General features: G+C 40.4%; 1 protein-coding gene across 2 annotated transcripts in view; it reads right to left on the reverse strand.

The window, feature by feature from the left end:
- Window positions 1-18,889, reverse strand: part of hao2 (hydroxyacid oxidase 2 (long chain)) — a 161,188-nt gene that overhangs the window by 120,749 nt on the left and 21,550 nt on the right. The window lies entirely within an intron of this gene.

Below are 18,889 nucleotides of genomic sequence, written 5' to 3' on the forward strand. Positions count from 1 at the left end.
AAATGTGAAAGGGCAGAAAACTATGTATCCCAATGGGCTCATCATTCAAACTAGATAGTGGGACTGATTTTTCATATGGTCTTGCAGAAGTCTCATGTTTAGACAAGTTTGTGGTGGTTTGTATGGGCATATGCAAGGTCTAAGAATGTTGTTAGGACCTACATTGATGCTGATCACATAATAAGTAATTTGTACAATTTCCTGAAGGTTAGTCTTTTCCAGCTGCTCTTCACCTACAGACTGCACTACTTAAAGTTGTGTGTTGTGTTTTATTTTGTAGTAAGTATTTCTGTGTGCCTTTTAAGAGACCTGCTCAAGATATCATTGTTGCTTTATGGCATGACACTTGTATGTAAAGTTTGCATATTCCATCTTAACTTAGATCATTTGAAGGATGATACTCTACCAGAAGCATGCTGCTCTGCTGTAAACTACTGGCTTAATTATATTATCCCTGACATACATGTGCCTGAGGAACAGAATGGTTGTACAGAATAGTTAGTTACAATAAATATTGCTTGGATTCTTCAACACCACACTATGCATACCCAGTTCTTTGTATTTTTGGAGATAACATATACATTGGAAGTGGAGTGGACAGCAAAGAGGGTTACCTCAGATTACAATGGGATCTGGACCAAATGGGCCATTGGGCTGAGAAGTGGCAGATGGAGTTTAATTCAGATAAGTACGAGGTTCTGCATTTTGGGAAAGCAAATCTTAGCAGGACTTATACACTTAATGGTAAGGTCCTAGGGAGTGTTGCTGAATAAAGAGACCTTGGAGTTCAGGTTCATAGCTCTTTGAAAGTGGAGTCGCAGGGAGATAGGATAGTGAAGGTGTTTGGTATGCTTTCCTTTATTGGTCAGAGTATTGAGTACAGGAGTTGGGAGGTCATGATGTGGCTGTACAGGACATTGGTTAGGCCACTATTGGAATATTGCATGCAATTCTGGTCTCCTTCCTATCGGAAAGATGTTGTGAAACTTGAAAGGGTTCAGAAAAGATTTACAAGGATGTTGCCAGGGTTGGAGGATCTGTGCTACAGGGAGAGGCTGAACAGGCTGGGATTATTTTCCCTGGAGCGTCAGAGGCTGAGGGGTGACCTTATAGAGGTTTACAAAATTATGAGGGGCAGGGATAGGATAAATTGACAAAGTCTTTTCCCTGGGGTCAGGGAGTCCAGAACTAGAAGGCATAGGTTTAGGGTGAGAGGGGAAAGATATAAAAGAGACCTAACGGGCAACGTTTTTATGCAGAGGGTGGTACGTGTATGGAATGAGCTGCCAGATGATGTGGTGGAGGCTGGTACAATTGCAACATTTAAGAGGCATTTGAATGGGTATATGAATAGAAGGGGTTTGGAAGGATATGGGCCAGGTGCTGGCAGGTGGGACTAGATTGAGTTGGGATATCTGGTCGGCATGGACGGGTTGGACCAAAGGGTCTGTTTCCATGCTGTACTCTATGACTCTATCAGGTAATACATACTGCTGGAGGCAAAACCCACACCATGATTCACAGTGGTGGCTATCTATAGAAAAACATGTCAATATCACTTGGGCATGAATGCGAATTTTCCAAAGTGGAGCAATCAGAGAGGCTCACTGAGTTAGTCATCACCTCTGCACCAATTAAAGCCTTTAGGAAAGATCATTTGATAAATTACTTGAAGAATATAAATATGAAGCAATAATGGCAGACCAATAACTTTACAGGTGCAACTAATGTTTTTGTTATGGTCAGTAAAACATGCTAAACCTATAAAATCTATAACTGATATGGTTTGTTGCACAGAGCCAAAGCTGTCTAGCTTTTTTTGGTATCTAAACGGATATCTATGAATGTTGATATTTAAAGCCTGTGACTCCAGGAATATTGAGCACTTATGCAGGAAATCTGATTCCAAAAGTCAAGCCAGACCCCAGAACAAAACATGGGTGATCAAAAGAAAGTACGACGCAACAATACGATACAGCAAGGCAAATATGAAGAAGATGCACAAATGCAAACACGTCCATGAAGTTCAAATCAGCAAAAAGCAAATTTCAGAAGTCCAATCACCACCCCCCCCCCCCCCCACCAGACTTTTCATCTTGTTAACCTCATACACAATATCAATGCTATAAGACAATCAGAAGATTTTATAACTTTTAATTTCATAAAACCTGAAAATCCAGGGTGACCTACACTAACAGTTAAAATCTACATAGGACCTAATGTCAATTATCATCATGGATCCTGAAAGACAAGTATCCAGCAAGTGTGCTCCATGGTACAGACTGAAAGACCTGTATATAAGCAGATCACCAATTTCTTGCTTTGGCAAGATCATCCTGTCAATACACAAGTTCATCTTGGATTACCAAAACTTTCTACCTGGTAGATACCAAAGGTTCAGCAGTGGCAGGATCCTCGGTATAATCACAATTCTGAGATTCAAGCTGTATTTACAGTGAGAGAATTGACCTCACATGATACAATTATATCAGGCAACCATTTTGAACACCTGTACCCAGATCATTTCAACACAGTCAGCAGTTTTAAAGGTGATATGGATGATGCAATACTGCCTCTTAAGGATGTTGCAACCCAATTAATGATTCTCCAAGGAAGTGCAATATGAATATGCAGAAGAAGCTTTGAGCTGAACTGAATGAGGTGGAGCAAAATGGTGTAATGCAAAAGGTCAATCATCACACACGTTGGTGTGGCTCCAGTTAGTATGCTTCAAACAAAGATGGTACCATAAGAGTATGCCAAAATCCATGGCACCTCAACATTTCAATTAAAAGGGACCCACTGATAATACTGATACTGGAAGAATTGGATCCTAAATTTTCAGGTGCAAGATTCTTTTCTGAGATATAAGTGAAGCATGGAACCTGGTCTGTCTGTTCAACAGATGAATACCAAGAGCTCACAGCATTTAGGATACCATTAAAACAGTACTGTTCCTTACAGGTCCAATCTGAGCTATCACTTATCTAAGACATTTTCCAGTTGCACATGGATAAGATTATTGAGAATGTACCCTGGTTGCATTTGTATTGCTGACAAAATCCTGCTCATGAGTAAGACAGGCAGAGCATGACTGTAAACCTCATCTACTGATGGCAGCAGTACAACAGTAAAGATGAATATTTCTGAGTTTGAAGTGCCAGGTCACTGTCAGACAAACTAACACAAAGAGGATCAGTGGCATCACTTTGGTGTTAGATTTTCTCTTGCTGTATATTCCAAACAAGTTATCTCTTCTGATAGATTTGCTCAAGAAGGCCAGACTTTATGTACAGCAAAACCAAACATCCAACATCTGCAGTTCTCCAGTAGATGTCGTCAGCAAGATCTCACCTGCCACAATACTATGAGCCCAGGAAGATTTCACTTAATACATACCTTTTGCAGGATGAAAAGCCTATTGCACTTGTGTCAAAATCTTGTCATCTACCTATGTCCAATACTCCAAATGTAGACTGTAAGGCTACAACCCTGGTATTTAGCATGATGTGTTTTCACACATACTTACTTTGCAAGAAAATCACCATTAAAACAGACCAAAATTCACTTGATTATATGCCACAAACTGCTAATGGGTGTACCACTATGGATGCAGCATCTACTTGTCAAGGTCCAAGAAAATAACTTAGAAGTGAGATACAAACCAGCTTTCAGGATGATTACATGTTACACTCTGAGCTGTTTCCCATGCCACCAATTCCATTGGACTAGAAAGTCGCAAATGTATTCAAGAAATTCATGAAGGAAGAACAAACAGAAAACAGGAAACGAGGTAAAAATAATGACTGCAGATGCTGGAAACCAGATTCTGGATTAGTGGTGCTGGAAGAGCACAGCAGTTCAGGCAGCATCCAAGTAGCTGAAACAACAAGCCAGTTAGCATAATGTGTGGTACGATGAAGGTACTAGAATTGTTCATTGTCAGTTATAGGGGAGCATTTGGAAGTATTCAAGATAATCAGGAGGAGTCAGCATGGCTGCATAAATGAGTTTCATAAATCATGTTTATTCCATTTATTCGATTTCTTTTAAGTATGTTTTCTGTGGATTAAAGAGAGTTTGTAGACATTACTTGGATTTCCAGAGGTCATTTGATAAGGTGCTACATCAAAGGTTATTGTGGAGATAAAAGCATCTGGTGTAAGTGTAGTATCAACATGGATAGCCGATTGGCTGGCTGGCACAAAAAAAACACAGCATGCAGTAATGGGCGCTTGTCTGATTGGCAGGATGTAATGACTGGATCCCTTCACGGGTCTGTGCTGGACCCTCATCTCAATCCCTCAATTTACATCAGATGAGAGAAGCAAAAGCGTAAGATCTAAATTTGCTAATGACACAAAGGATAGGATATTATGAAAAAGACAAAAGGAATTTGCAGACAAATATTGATAGGTTGATGACTGGGCAAAAATCTGTGGGAAAATGTGAAATTTTCATTTTGACAGGAAGAATGATAAAGCAGATTATTACCTAAACAGAGAGTGGCTCGGGACCTCCAAGGTTCACAGGTATCCAGCTTTTCTAGTGCATGGTTCAAATGGTCAAATGGCTTTTTTCAGCTCTTATTTCATATGTTTGTACATTTGTATGAGAGCTATTTTCAGTTTATTTGGTGTCCTTGGTCAGATACTGTTTGGCCATGGATCACCACTTCCAGCAAACCATTTCATGGCACATGTAGTAAATGGGAAGTGATCCATTTGACCCCTTTATCCATATTCAGGAGGTATAGGAAAATATATGTATTATCAAATCAATAATCATTGTGTTGAGCTAAAAAACAAGACTTTTGCATTGAATTGCTTCATTTTCATGCAAAGTCATTTGAGATGAGATTACCATGCCCAGCAAATAATTCTGTACCCATTCTGGGATACAACAATCCTTCTTCAAAGGAGGAGGAGTGGAAAGAAAGTACACAATGAATGAGTAGATAGAAAATTACTAAAACTGTACTGAGGGTAAAGAGTACAAGTTGGAAAAAACAAATAAAAATACTTGGACACCAGCAATGGTTTTAAGAATATGTATCCAGCCTAGATCGTATAAAATTATTACAGGTCACAGTGCTACGTTACAAATGAACAGAAACTGGCTCAGGACAATAAATGGCACACTAATCATGCATGTGGAGTGTGAAGAAGAACATTCTGAAATGATTGTGTGGTGATGTTGGGTGGCAGCTACCAGCAGCAAGACACTGAAGTTGTCAAACAAATGCAACAGTGAGCAATGCATACCTTTTCCAGGCAGCATACTATCACCACATTGAATTGAAGTCTGAAACTTTTATTTTTTTTAATCTCTGTTTTGTCTATTTGTATATTTAACAAATTGACGACTGTGTGTATCTGTTTGGGATAAGTTTTAATTGCTCATTAACATAAAAACTTTCAAATATGTGATAATAGCAGTCCACAATGAATACCTTTTTAGGGTTTAAGTTTCCCTATGGAGCCCATAAGAACAATGATGGGAATTCTTCGGTATTAAAATAAATGTAACAGTCTGATACTAAGAGAAGAGTTTCTTCTCATGCAGGAAAATAAAAACATTAAAAACGCAAACAAAAAAAAAGCTGAAAAGATGATACATAACAGCTAACTAGGCTAAACTTAACAGTTAGGAGAAAGTGAGGACTGCAGATGCTGGAGATCAGAGCTTAAAAATGTGTTGCTGGAAAAGCGCAGCAGGTCAGGCAGCATCAAAGGAGAAGGAGAATCGATGTTTCGGACATAAGCCCTTCTTCAGGATTCCTGAAGAAGGGCTTATGCCCGAAACGTCGATGCTCCTGTTCCTTTGATGCTGCCTGACCTGCTGCGCTTTTCCAGCAACACATTTTTAAGCTCTAAACTTAACAGTTGTTCAGCTAATACTGAAAAGGATGAGGATTTGATAGGGCCTACACCTAGAACTGTATTGTGCTAAAATCAAAACGACAAAGAAAATGTTCTTTTATTCAATTTTTCAAACAGATTGAAAAGTACATTGCAGTATGGTCTCTAGAGTTTCAACAAGATATTCATTATGTTCTTCCTCCTGGATAACAACTATTCATAATGACAGTAGTCTGGATAGTTCCATATGATGAGTTTGGAGGAAGGAAACAAAACTGCAGTAGGCAACTTGTGCAGCTGATGCTTTTGCAGTGACCTGGAATATAAGTGAAATCCATCATCCAGGAGTATTTTGTCGGCAACTTGAAGAGAACTATTAGAAACATCATAGCAATAGGAACCATTCCTTTAGTGAAACTAACTATTTTTAAAAAAAAATTCATCATTCAGGCCAGCTCAAATATTCAGTATGTGATACTTCCATTTAACTTTGTCCAAATTACCTCCAGACTTCTTTGCACAGACTGTTACGACTGACAACTACTGACAATTGCTTTAAATATATGTTGAATAAATTGCATCAGATACAGGTTTAACCAATTAAATGCAGAATATTTTGATTACAAATATTACTGTTTGATACAAGCTCCGTGAACTTATTATTTCTATCTCAAGGCCATATATTCCATAGCTGATCATACTCATTATCAACATTCATAATCTTAAATAAGGGAACTGAAATACCCTTTGAACTAGCCCTGTCAATAGCTCAATGTCACAAATGCACTCATTAAGTGAGCATGATTACCTTGTGCCAATCTTCTGCTTTTTCCCATACTCTTGCACATTATTTTCAACTACATAATCATCCAAGCCCCTCTTGAATGCCCTAACTGAGCCAACCACGACTGCAGAGCCAGGTAATACATTCCATACCTTAATTGCTCACTGAGTGAAAAGGGATTTTCCTCACTTCACCCTTGCTTCATTTGCAGATCACTTTAAATTTATGCCCCTTCATTCTTATTACCAGGAACAGCAGCATTTCCCCATTACTCGATCCAGTTCGCTCATGATCTTGAAACATATAAAAAATAAGCGGTTACAACTTCTGTAATATTAACTGGGGTCAGACAAAATTTGAAAGGATAAAAGTGGGCAGAATTCTCAAAATGTATCCAGGAGACCTTTTATAGTGATATACTTGAATAAATTAATTCTCATCCTTCACCCCGAGATCCATCCTTTTTAGTCTAATCATGTCTATCATCATGACGCACATTCCCCAACCCCTTTAAGATCACAGTCATGAAGACACCCCACTTGCAGCATCCCATATCCGCCTATGCACTTCCTGCTCCCCCCTTGTAGGTTAGGTTTCTCCTCTTCACCATCCTTGTCCCACCTACCCCTAATCCCCAGCAGAGATCCCCAATGTCCCTATCTCAGCTGTGTACCCTTATCATCCCAGCCCCTTGGCTATCATTCTGTTGACCATCAGGACTGATCGTTGTCCAGTCATGTTTCAGGAATGATGAATCACCTCGTTGCTCACACTTGATTCTGCAGGATTAATTATGGCCCTTTACCGACTGTCATGAGACACACCCTCTGAACTTAAAAATCGCAATGCGGAGATTCAAGATGGCAGTGACCCAGCAAGTCTGAGTCTGTAGTGCTCTGCCTAAGACTCTGGCAAAGTGGGGCACCCACCTTCACCACACCTTTTTAATTTATTTAAAATAGCTTTTGCCCAGCATACTTAATCATTTTGCATCAAACTTGAACAGTTTGGTGCTGTTCTTAAAATGACTAAGGGCAAAAATTCCCAAAGTTCGCAACATGCAGGGACCCCTCCTCCACCCTCTCCAGCAGCAGTGGAGACGTCCGCGGCCGGCTCGGGGGATTTACCTGCAGAGACGAGCCTGATCTCAGTGATCAACAAGCTGCAGGAGAAGATTGATGCTTTTATCGAAGAATTCAGGACCAGGTGAGAGTCACACTCGGTTGTGCTTTTGCAGCACGACCAAGAAATTGAAAAACTCTAACAACGCATCAGAGGGGTGGAGCAAAAGGCCGCTACCTCAGAGACTGCTGCTGAATCGGCCATGGGCCGGGTCCGGGCTCTCGAGCAGCGAGTCCGGACCTTGGAGGAGCACATCGACAACCTCGATAATCGGGGTCGTCGAAAATATATTCGGCTGCTGGGCCTTCTCGAACGGGAAGAGGAGGGCCAGCTTGCAGTTTTTTTTTGGAGCAATGGCTCCCTGACATATTACAGTTGGAGTCCGGATCAGGCCAGGACATGATGCACAAGAGTTCCAGAATTATGTTATTCCAGAATCTTTCTCCAGCCGTGGTCTACAAGAAGAGGACATTAGATGAGGTGAAGAAGTGCCTAAGAGACCTAAATATCCAATATTCCTTGCGTTACCCAGCAACGCTGTGCTTCAGCCACGAAGGATCCGTATACAACTTTGGATCACCAGAGAAGGCTAAAGAATTTCCGTTTTTTTTTTTGTTTATTATCTTTTCCGGGGCTGGGAAGGGGGACTTATTTGTTATTCACTGTGATTTCTCCTTTTACAGGCCGTGCAGCTTATTTGTTTTATATGGGAGGGTGGTTTGTTTTGTCCTTTCTTTTTTTTAGAGCCGTGTTCTCTACTTCTGTCTTCTGACTTAGTTTTCTAATAATTGCCAGGATTGTAACTTTGTAATTTTATATATTCATATTTTATATTATGTTTGCTAAACACACCTAGGTATTGGTGGGGGTGGGTCACTCACTTTTAACTTTGGTTTTATAGAACACTTGAATTTGTCTACTCCATTTTATAATGCCTGGGTCGAGGGCGGGCACTAGTTAGGAGGGGTTATGGTGGGGTTATTGATAGGTAGTTACGCCTCCTGGGAGCAAGGGGGAAAATCTTCTTTCAAATGTGTTTTGTTTTTTTTAACTTAGGAATAGTTTTTAATTGTATTGGTGTAAATGTCTTAAAGAATTTTGCTTTTGTGAATTCTTCATGGTCTTTACTCAGGGAGGTTTGGGTGGGGTTCTTCCTCCTGGGGGGCCTTGGGCTTGCCTGGACAATCATGGCTTGTTATTCGCTTAGGTGGTGCACCTGGAATGTCAAGGGGAGTAATTCACCAATCAAATGGAAGAAGATGCTATCAAACCTTAAAAAAAGAAAGGGTTGCTCTCGCTCTTTTACAGGAGACACATCTACTTGACAAAACGCACTTAAAATTACAAAGGTTGGATATGACCAGGCCTTTATTTCATCTTTTAGCTCAAAAAGTAGGGGAGTAGTCATCCTCATTCGGAAGAATCTTCCTTTTAAAATCTTAAGCCAGATAAAAGATGCATCTGGATGGTATATACTGATCAAAGCCTTAATAAATGGAGAGGAGTATGGGATTTTGAATCTTTATTGCCCCCTGGCACACCCCTTCAAATTTGTAACAGAAGCGTTCTCCAAGTTGATGGCTTTTGGGGCCTGCCATACAATTATAGGAGGAGATTTTAATTGTATTATGGACTCCGAGACAGATAGGATACCCAAGAGTACTATGGGTATATCTATTAGATCCAGACAATTGGCGGATCTGAATAAGGAGCTAGAGCTAATAGATGTGTGGAGGTGTCTTCACCCCGAGGGCAGAGACTTTACTTTCTACTCTAACCCACACAAGAATTGATATGATTTTTGCTCCCTCGACCTTTCTGAATTCCATATTGTCCTGCAAAATAGATAACATAGCAATTTCTGATCATGCCGCAGTATATATGGAAGTTAAGATGAGGGACGATGGGACAGACCCCTGACATTGGCATATGGATTCCTTTTTAATGAAGGATAGCAAATTTATAAAATATTTCTCTCATGAACTCAAAACTTTTTTGGAAATTAATTCAGGTATGGCCAGTAACCCATTGACAATGTAGGAGACCATTAAGGCTTATGCACGAGGTTTGATCATCTCATATTCTGTGACCCAGAAAAGACAAAAGGGAGAACAACAGCGCCTGCTCAAGGCTCGCTTGAAGGCAGCTGAGACAGCGTATGTTGATCGGCCCTCTATTACTCAGCTACAAAGGATCACAGCCCTTAGGGCAGCCTTGAATATCACACTTATCCAAACAGCAGAGAGGGAAATATTATGTGCAAAGCAAAGACTATATGAATATGGTGACAAGCCTGGCAGATACCTAGAGTGTCTTGCTAGGAGAAAAAAAGGCTCCTCAAGCTATTACGTCCATGAGGGCAAGTGCTGTACTCTGACTTGTGATCATAAAAGGATTAATACAGCCTTTAGAAAGTTCTATTTTGAACTGTATAGATCACAGGATTGTGAGGATAGAATTAAGAAGATGGAGTCCTTCTTTAAAAACTTGGCCTTTCTGGAGTTAACCTTGGAACAGGTGTCAATCCTGAATGCACCCCTGGTAACCCAGGAAGTACTCGACGCAATTAGACAGCTTCAGATTGGCAAAGCACCTGGACCAGACGGATTCCAGGTTGAATTTTATAAAGAATTCCTAGGGGAACTGGCTGGTCCACTTATAAACATGTATAATTACTCACACAGTCAGGGCTGCCTCCTGCCTTCATTGAGAGAAGCAAATATTTCTCTCATTCTTAAAAAAAGGAAAGGCCCTAGAAGATTACTCATCATATAGACAAATATCCTTGCTAAATGTGGATTTTAAAATCCTTTCTAAAACATTAGCATTAAGATTGGAGAGGCTCTTACCATTTATCATAAAAGAGGAGCAGACTGGGTTTATCAAGGGCTGTAGGTCATCTAACAACATTAGAAGGGTCTTAAATATGATACAAGCATGTCAACAGGAAAGAATACTGGGGATAGTTGTCTCCTTGGATGCAGAAAAGGCATTTGACCGGGTTGAGTGGTCAATCTTTTTTACACGCTGGAAAGGTTTGGTGTTGGAGAGGTATTTTCTAAATGGGTCTCAATACTCTACAGTGACCCCAAAGCAGCCATGATTACCAATGGTTTAGGTTTGGATAGCTTCAGCATGGGTAGGGGCTGTCTTCAGGGATGTCCTCTCTCACTGTTATTATTCATGCTAATAATCAAACCTCTCGCGGAAGCTATACGATCCGACTCTAACATAGTGGCTCCGAGGGTTGGTTCGGGTAGGCATAAAATCACTCTCTATGCAGATGATGTCCTCCTGTTATTAAGTAATCCTCTGATATCCATACCCCGCTTAATTCAAGTAATTAATCTATTTAGTATGTTCTCAGGCTACAAAATCAATTTTACGAAATCGGAGGCCATGCCATTAGGTGGTCTCACTAGTATATCCAATTTATCGGACGGATCTTGCTTTCCCTTTTGGTGGTCACTGTAGGGTTTTCAATAATTAGGTATTTTTATCACCCCAGTATTTGGTCAGCTGTATAAAGACAATTTTATACACCTACTGGAGAAAATAAGGCAGTATCTTCAACGCTGGGGAGATCGCCCAATATCCTGGTTAGGCAGAGTAGCTCTAGTTAAAATGAATATTCTGCCTCGTCTCTTATATCCTATGAGAATGCTCCCTTTGATGTTGCCAAGACTGATGTTATGTAAACAACATGGCTGGCTTGGTTCCTTTATTTGGAATCATAGACTGCCCCTTATCAAATTAGAGAAGTTGCAGCTTCCACAAGCGAGGGGAGGATTGGATTTTCCAGACTTTAGGAGTTATCAGTTGAGCTCTCTATTAGGCAATGTAGCTAATTGGGTCTCTTGTGACCCACAATCAATCTGGTTAGACATCGAGACCTCCCAAGCAAAGTATCCCATCGTCAATCTTTTATTTTTAGATAAGATGAGAGCTATTATGGACTATTGTAAAAACCCTATTGTACTAAATACAATTAAAGCCTGGAGGATAACGTGGCAAGATGAGGGTAACTTACAAAAAACCTCTCCTTATACTCCTATAGTGGGAGCATGGGGTTTCCAGCCAGGGCAGACAGATGCTACATTTAAAACCTGGAGGTCCAAAGGTGTCTCTTGCTTAGGGGACCTGTTTGATGGGGAGGTTATGATGTCTTTTGAGCAGCTGCACCAGAACTTTGGACTGCCTAATGGAGAACTTTTTCAGTATTTCCAGATTATATACAGAAGAAGATCACATGATTAGACAGTCCCTACAAGTCAGATAGGGAGAGAAGAGTACTATGGCCAATGGGTCCACCCTCGGTCAGTACTCTTTATCACTCATTACATATTGAGGTATCAAAAGACATGGAATGACTGCTTAAAAGATGGAACCAGGAATTGGGGTTAGAAATCCCTTCAGAAATGTGGGAGGATAGCTGGGAAAATGCCAGAAAGATCTCGATTTGTAATAGAACTCAAGCTATTCAATTAAAGCTACTCCACAGGGCTCATATAGCACCGGAACAACTAGCAAAATTTAGGGCAGGAACATCCCCAATGTGTCCGAAATGTAAAATCGAAGTGGGCACACTCACACACTGTTTATGGACATGTCACAAGATCCGCAAATACTGGGACAGAGTAGCGAATGCTGACAGAAATCTTGGGAACGGAGATTGGATTGGATCCAGTATTTCTTCTCCTGGGCTTTTCAAATCTGCCCTCCCTGGATGTGCACGGGAGGAAACTAACCTCCATTCTCTCTTTCTGTGCAAGGAAAAATATCTTAGTTAATTGGGTAGCTGAGGGCCCTCCAGTACTTTTGAATTGGCATAGGTTAATTATGGAATATACCTCCCTTGACTTCCTCACAAATATGGTGCACCAAAAAACGGAATTATTCTATAAAATATGGCAGCCCTTTTTGAACTATGTAGAGACAGATATTTTGGTCATATTGTCAAGGGCTTTTGTCTAGCTGTGGTAGTAGTTCTGGCTGGTCCGGGGGCCCCCCCAGGGAGGAATCCCATATAAATAAGGGTTTTATTATGATTTGATGTTAATCCATTTTGAGTACATATTTAATTATTTAATTATTACGTTATTTCTTACTAGTAATATAACATATTTTATGCTTTGGTTGTTTGTAGGATAGATTAGTAGTTAGCTGAGTTTTTTTTCTCTTTTTTTGTGTTTTGGCTATTTTTATTTCTTTTATATATATTTAATTGTATATTAGTGTTTATATTTGTTTGTATTACTTTGTAATTTTGGAAAAAATGTTTAAAAATCTCTTTTTTTTTCTCTTTCAATAAAAATACCTATATCAAAAAAAATCACACAACACTAGGTTATAGTCCAACAGGTTCAATTGGAAGCACCAGCTTTCAGAGCGCTGTTCCTTCATCAGGTGGTTGACAGTGCTCTGAAAGCTAGTGATTCCAATTAAACCTGTTGGACTATAACCTGGTGTTGTGTGATTTTTAACTTTGTACACCCCAGTCCAACATCGGCATCTCCAAATCATGACTACCATTTGAACTTGACTGTCCCAAGCAGATACCTGAACAATCCAAACTCCTGGACTGATCATGGATAAGGTCTTTGACTGATTATACTAAGTCCCCTGAATGACTGCAGCTCCTTGACTTGAGAGAGGTTTACCCCTTTGATTTTGAGACACTGCTGTTTGCTAGAAGCACACGCAATGTGGTTGTCGTATGCAATGCCATCATTGTGAGATTGACATAATATCAGTGCCTTTCAGCAACACGTCCATCTCCCTAACTGATGACTGCTGACAACTGTGACAAGTTGCCTGGTTTTGTGTCAGTGCTCAGCAGAACAGTAAGACAGAAGTGATTTTTGTCTTTAAGGTGTGACCAAGTGGGAAAGCATTAGAAGGCAAACAAATGCAATTCCACACAAGGCAGGGATGCTGTAAGCATCAAAGTAGGCACTAAATGAGTGAGTGTGAAGAAATTAAGTGAGCAGCCCTGAATTACACCCGAGTCCAAATCATGAACTGAATGCTCTTTCTCTTTGTGCAAAACGTCCTACCAGCCACAATGCACTGTGAGTGGCCAATGTGCTCCAATGTGCAGCATTGAAATGCAGAAACGTACTCTAAGTGGATCAAAGATGAGCCATGATGATGCAGTGAGTCTGCCATGTCTGTTGAACAAAAACAGTTGAGAACAATGGCTGCATGCAGTTGCTGTCTATGTAGTGTGTTCTGAGATGTCGGTCCCATGTGTCTATGATGGAGGACTGAAGGCGAAAGTTAGTGAACTGCAATTGACACCTACCTGCTCTGACTTTCACGTAGGGAATTCTTGATGTTTAATTTTGTATGCAATGGGAATGGAAAACTGCATATTATTGAGGTGAGATTAGGTAATAATGAAGGAAAGAATGTTAATTCATGCAAGTAGTTCTCTTGCCTCTCACCAGCGAGAAAAACCTCTCATCTTCAAAGTTTGGGAGAAGATTTGTAGCTCGGGTGCTCGTTGTTGTGGTTCTGTTCGCCGAGCTGGGAATTTGTCTTGCAAACGTTTCGTCCCCTGTCTAGGTGACATCCTCAGTGCTTGGGAGCCTCCTGTGAAGCGCTTCTGTGCTGTTTCCTCCGGCATTTATAGTGGCCTGTCTCTGCCGCTTCCGGTTGTCAGTTCGAGCTGTCCGCTGTAGTGGCCGGTATATTGGGTCCAGGTCGATGTGTTTGTTGATTGAATCTGTGGATGAGTGCCATGCCTCTAGGAATTCCCTGGCTGTTCTCTGTTTGGCTTGCCCTATAATGGTAGTGTTGTCCCAGTTGAATTCATGTTGCTTGCCGTCTGTGTGTGTGGCTACTAAGAAGAGCTGGTCGTGTCGTTTCGTGGTTAGTTGGTGTTCGTGTATACGGATCGTTAACTGTCTTCCTGTTTGTCCGATGTAGTGTTTTGTGCAGCCCTTGCATGGGATTTTGTACACTACATTAGTTTTGCTCATGTTGGGTATCGGGTCCTTCGTTCTGGTGAGTTGTTGTCTGAGCGTGGCTGTTGGTTTGTGTGCTGTTATGAGGCCTAGTGGTCGCAGTAGTCTGGCTGTCAGTTCAGAAATGCTCCTGATGTATGGTAGTGTGGCTAGTCCTTTGGGTTGCGGCATGTCCTCGTTCCATTGTCTCTCCCTTAGGCATCTGTTGATGAAATTGCAAGGGTATCCGTTTTTGGCGAATACCTTGTATAGGTGTTCCTCTTCCTCTTTTTGCAGTTCTGGTGTGCTGCAGTGTGTTGTGGCCCTTTTGAATAGTGTCCTGATGCAACTTCGTTTGTGTGTGTTGGGGTGGTTGCTTTCATAGTTGAGGACTTGGTCTGTGTGAGTGGCTTTCCTGTAAACCTTTGTGGTGAATTCTCCATTTGGTGTTCTCTGTACCATCACGTCTAGGAATGGGAGTTGGTTGTCCTTTTCTTCCTCTCTAGTGAATCGGATTCCTGTGAGTGTGGCGTTGATGATCTGGTGTGTGTTCTCTATTTCTGTGTTTTTAATTATTACAAAGATGTCATCCATGTATCTGACCCAGAGTTTGGGTTGAATTTACGGTAAGACTGTTTGTTCTAACTTTTGCATTACCGCTTCTGCTATGAGTCCAGAGATCGGTGAGCCCATGGGTGTTCCGTTGATTTGTTCATATATTTGGTTGTTGAATGTGAAGTGTGTTGTGAGGCACAAGTCCAGTAGTTTAAGTATGCCGTCTTTGTTGATAGGTTCAACGTCCTGTTGTCTGTTATGTCTGTCCAGCAGGTTGGCTATTGTTTCTTTGGCTAGGGTCTTGTCGATTTGAGGTGAACAATGCCATTACATCAAATGAGACAACAACTCACCAGAACGAAGGACCCGATACCCAACATGAGCAAAACTAATGTAGTGTACAAAATCCCATGCAAGGACTGCACAAAACACTACATCGGACAAACAGGAAGACAGTTAACGATCCGTATACATGAACACCAACTAGCCACGAAATGACACGACCAGCTATCCTTAGTAGCCACACTCACAGACGATAAGCAACATGAATTCGACTGGGACAACACTACCATTATAGGGCAAGCCAAACAGAGAACAACCAGGGAATTCCTAGAGGCATGGCACTCATCCACAGACTCTATCAACAAACACACCGACCTGGACCCAATATACCGGCCACTACAGCGGACAGCTCGAACTGACAACCGGAAGCGGCAGAGACAGGCCACTATAAATGCCGGAGGAAACAGCACAGAAGCGCTTCACAGGAGGCTCCCAAGCACTGAGGCTGTCACCTAGACAGGGGATGAAACGTTTGCAAGACAAATTCCCAGCTTGGCGAACAGAACCACAACAACACCTCTCATCTCCCAGCAACTGGTTGGAAAATTTTAACTTTTTGATTTTGACATCAGGAAGGTTCTCATTAGACCTCTCACTTAATTTTCTCAAATTTCTCACTATGGCCCATGTTATTCAGGGGCTGGGAAGACTCCCTTCACTGTGGCTTTGCACCTTCCACTTACTATATTTCTGGGTTTTTAAGGGCCATTTAGGACTTCACTGGGAATGACATAGTTTGAAATTCAGCGAAGGGTCAGGTAAGGCAAAATACCTTAGTATCTCCGTGAAAATGGTGAGCGGTGGTTTTGATTCCTTCATTTCTAATTGGGATAGTGATTCATTTCTAATGTTTACTATGAATGTTCTCACATTGTTTCTGTTAATGATTGTGACTACAAATTAACAACAGAGATTTCATCCACAGCTTGATGCTTATTTGGGTATGTGGACACAGTAGGGAATTTGAGTTCCCAGATGAAAACAGCAAGACCGCACATTAACCTGCTCCATCAGGAGTCCTTCCCAGGACTCGCTTTCCCTTACAATGTACTTATATTTGTTGCTTCTTCTCACCTCTTTTTGTGGTCTTACTTGCATTGATATATCCCAGAGTATTGAGGGGAAGGGAGAGGGATGCTCGGTGGGTGTGGCACCAAGCTAAAGGGTCACCTTGGGCAGTAAATACCTTTGCACTGACTCTGTGGGCTGGCAAGGCTTACTGACATATCTACAAATGAATTTCTGAACCAGGAGGAAGTTAATGTCATAACCCTTCCCTTAGCTGGAAATAGGGGAAAAATAAGAAACATTTGAGCAGTGAATTAAGGTTTAAATAAGAGTTTTCATGCCTGAAGCTACAATGCAGAATATCAGTTTATATAAGAAACAATTAAGGGACTGGAGAAACAGTTTATTATTTTACTTCCATTGTTTGAGGAAAGGAGTAAGATTGAGTAAAATCATGGAATTTGCTTTGTATCTGCTGGTTTAGGTATAAAATGTAAACTTACACAATGTAAATATCTGCATCTGACTTCACCACGTATGTCCACCATCAAAACATCTGACAAGGGCAGAACATACAAAACAAGAAGATCCTTTTTACTTTACATCTTTGGGCTACACTATTGTATAAATGAGAGAATGGACTGTGGGCAGTAAATGCATAGTTCTGAATATAAGACACTTGAGTAAATTCCAGGTGTGGCCAGTTTTAATGTAGCCAAACAATATCGAAGACCCAAGATTTGTTACATATCCAAACCCTCTCAAAAGCAAAAAAAACTTATGACATACTGTTTTCATTTTTATTCTGAATCAACAGAATAGGGATTTAGCTGTCTAGATAATTTGGAATGCCAAACACTGAGAGGTTTTCATCCTCTTTAGATTAAACAAACCATCAATCTCTTTAAAGACTATTTCTTTTTCCAAGTGCGAAGGACTAACACTGAACATTAAAAAATGCTCATCACTCTCACAAAGCTGCATCCTTTGTCTTCTTTACCAGAGCATTTGAGGAATAGATAGTTTCAATGGCAAGATTTATTAGAATTTTTAATATGTCCAAACTATTATATGAGCTGTTGATCTGACAAGGTAAGGTAGTTAATTAGGTGTGTATCCAGATTACAGACAAAATGATTACATTTTTAACCAGACTTCCTCATCTGATGCCTCATATCTTTTATTAGATTTTGCCCACAGAGAGAAAAACACCAAATAAATTGCAGTACAGTTTGTTAATTGTTTAAATGTTAAACTGAGCTTCACGTCAGCAAAGAGTTGGGTTTCCTCAATTATGTAGCTTATTCTCTAATGCTGTTGGTGAACACATTTTTAGTTTAAAATTTTTTGTTTTAATAGAAAGGAAACAAGTCATTGCCAAGTTGGCTTCACATATGTTGTGGTGTTCACCTGAATTGTGAAGGGGACATATGCCTTTGGAGTGGTGGTTTAGATTAAAATGATTAATGTAAAATTTCTCTCTGTATGGAAAATGTTGAATCATGTTTTTAAAGAATATTTTCACAATTCCTATGGAGAGAAGCTTTCCCCAACAATTTGAAATTACTCAATTTTGAGCAAAAAGTTGGAACTTTAGGTCTTTGTATGGAGAAATCTGAATATTGAAGATGTTGTTTCATTGAAAAGTATGTCATGCAAACAAAAATTTCAAATGTCCAGCCAAACAAAAACTGGACATACCAGAGCTGTTGAAAGTGAAATGCATTTTTAAAAAAATGAAATTTAATTTGTGCCATTCTGAATCTGTAAGAATGGCCATTCCTTGGAAGGTCCTTGAGAAGTTGCATTCCAGGAGGGGTAGTTCTTTCTTTTTGCTTTGGTTTTCCTGTTAAGTTAAAAAATCTTTGAAGATGAATGTTGAGGATCTTCCGTTAACTTCCTTGAGGATTCCACACAAATTTCCAAGTGTCCATAATGTTCTAATGCTCCAAGCTTAAAACAATGGTAATGACGACCATAGGAGTACACAAAACTGTTTTTAAGCCTATTCCTCCACGTAAGCATGTTGAAATGGGAACATTGATGGACTTGACGATGAAACCTGTCTGTACAATTGTGGACAACAAATTCCTGATGAATGGCTTATGCCAGAAACGTTGATTCTCTTGCTCCTCGGATGCTGCCTGACCTGCTGTGCTTTTCCAACACTATACTCTCTATAACAAATCACAGACAAACATAAGACCTATATTTCTCAATAAAAGTGAGTCCTTTAGATTAGACTGTTATGATTAGAGTACTTTGATTAA

This window comes from Chiloscyllium punctatum, chromosome 15, assembly GCF_047496795.1.
Source record: "Chiloscyllium punctatum isolate Juve2018m chromosome 15, sChiPun1.3, whole genome shotgun sequence".
Classification (NCBI taxonomy): domain Eukaryota; kingdom Metazoa; phylum Chordata; class Chondrichthyes; order Orectolobiformes; family Hemiscylliidae; genus Chiloscyllium; species Chiloscyllium punctatum.